General features: G+C 41.6%; 1 protein-coding gene across 1 annotated transcript in view; it reads left to right on the forward strand.

Annotated features, from left to right (window-relative positions):
* The window catches only part of apbb2b (amyloid beta (A4) precursor protein-binding, family B, member 2b), a 90424-nt gene that overhangs the window by 65702 nt on the left and 22222 nt on the right, over window positions 1-2500 (forward strand). The window lies entirely within an intron of this gene.

A 2500-nucleotide genomic window follows, 5' to 3' on the forward strand; every position in this document is an offset into this window, starting at 1 on the left:
ACCTAAACAAATCGATATCAGTGTACATGCACGCTCTATTTTGACAATTTTCAGAGCTTTACTTTACCGTCAAACAGCCCTCTCATTCGGCACTATTTCCTCCCAACCGTAGAACTACCGTATTCCTCCGCTAAAAGCCAGCACAGAGCACAGAGCCGCGGTTTACAAAACAGGAAGGCTTAGAAGAGAGACAAAACACTGACTTACTTTAGAGACAACAAGTCACCTGGCCTCTCTGGTCTTGGACGTTTTCCCCAATTTATCCTGGGAATGGTGAAAAAGGTCTGCAGGACACCCCGGCATTTAGGCAGCATATTATGGCAGTTCCTCGTATCTCTCTTTCTGTCTGTTCACTCTCTGCAAAAGTTCCTCTTCTGTATATTACTCTCTCTGGTTCATAATTGTATCCTCCTGTCACCAAGGTGAATGGCATATCGTCCTCGCTATCAAAATCACTCGGGAGAAATAACCCAAAATAACAGCTGATCTGCAGAGTAATCCAGCGCCGCGGCTCTGTGCAGGCGCTTAGCGGAGGAATACGGTACTTCTACGGTTGGGAGAAAAAGTAGTGCCGAATGAGACGGCTGTTTGGCGGAAAAGTAAAGCGCTGAAAATTGTCAAAATATGTACACAGATATCGATTTGTTTAGGTGGGCGTTGTTTTAGCTGGCTAAATTACATTTTAGTTCTTGGCCCCCTGTACTAGAGAGACAGAGCTGTGGAGGCTGTTGCTTCAGAGTGCCGGGTCTCGATAGACAGTGCGCTCAGCGTCCAGAACACTGTACCTATTTCAGTTAGTGTATGGACAATCAGCCCCTATCCCTCCTTCAAAGTTAAAGTCAAGAACTGGATCAGGAGAAACAGAACCTGGAGTTAGAGTATAATAATATATATATATATATATATATATATATATGTATATATATATTTATAGGTGTATATAGTATATTGTAATGTTATATTATTTTGTATATATATATAGCATTGTATGGTAGTGATGTGTAACATTGTAATATATTATACATTATAGGTATGCTGGATTTAATGGTAGCCAAGGTGTATGAGGTGGGGGCGACCTGTTATCGGCCAGCCAATAGCCGAGCCGGTATCTCAATCGACCCTGTATTTTATTAGTTTTATTTTATTTTATTTATTTTACTTGATTAGTTTTTATTGTACGTATTTTATTAGGATTTGTTTGGGTTTATTCTTAATTGCACTTATTTCATTTTAGGCTCATATTTATTGATTATTCAATGTGCCCTATTTCCCCATGTTATCCTCCCCCCTGCGTGGCAGGCACACCCATGCGTTACCCGCAGACTCTGTGGTGGTGCTTGATGCACTCATACTGTCACACACTTACACACATCCAGGCATACACACAACAGTGCACATTTTATCACAGTCACCTCAAGGACCGCAATGGAAATAAGCTGTTAGCTTTATTGCGTTTTTTATCCTTTTGATAATGGTGGGCCTGTGTATGTATATATGTATATACTGTATGTTCATTATCAATAAAGAACTCAATCAAAAAAAAAAAACTAGCTGATAGGACCTCACTTTAAACAAACTGAACTATCCCTTTAATGCTGTGTTGTGACACATTTTACCTTGATCAAATAATTGCAGGCTCCTGCGATTTGGATATTGCACTTGGCCAGATTGCGATTTCGATTAGATGAATGATGCAGCCCTAAGGGGCCGTGTGGACAGGAAACGTGTATTTCAGAAGCCAGCGCCTTTCTGCAATTCATTCTCTATGGTAAGGACGTGCTAGGAGGGCTCCTTTTTCAAGGACCGCACCTGGCGTTTAAGCGCTCTTAGCAGCTAGTGTTTTTGGGCGGAGCGCTCTGGGCGTCTCAAGCTGCAAAAAAGTTGAACATTTGGAGGAAAAGCTGTTCGTCAGTCACTCCTCCTACCTCTTCTCCTGGCAGGGGGATCTTCAAACTCCGCTGCTGCCAGAATTGCCAATAATCTGTCTTTCATGTTTACAGTGCGAACAATCAACAACAACAAACAGACAAAACTAGCTGCGCTACCATCTGTGTGATCATTGCGTCCTGATCGGTACTGTGTGCGACGGCAGGGGGAAAAACTAAACTAAACGAAATGAATTTGCCCCGGAAGTAAGTTCCGCGTCCGTTTTCTCCATAGACATTTCGATATATCCAAATATAACAAGTTTTAAGGCCCAAACCAAGCCAACACGTGATCCAGAGAATCTTGAGTGACCATAAAACACTCGGTTTAAGCGAGAACAAAAAATAACAACGCTTAAACCACAAGCTACATATCTTCGGAACATTCTGACACTAAAATGGCATTTTTCAGGAGAAAATTTCCTTTGTTCGAGTCTCTGTCTCAGCAACACACTCTCTGGCAACAGCTGCTGACATTAGCCGGGAGTGATTAGCTAAAGCTACATGTGAAGTTCGTTGATGTAGTTAAATCTGTGGTTGGAAAAAATATATTTTTAAGCGAACTAGATTGAGAT

The sequence above is a fragment of the Poromitra crassiceps genome (genome assembly GCF_964638095.1).
Source record: "Poromitra crassiceps genome assembly, chromosome: 4".
NCBI lineage: Eukaryota > Metazoa > Chordata > Actinopteri > Beryciformes > Melamphaidae > Poromitra > Poromitra crassiceps.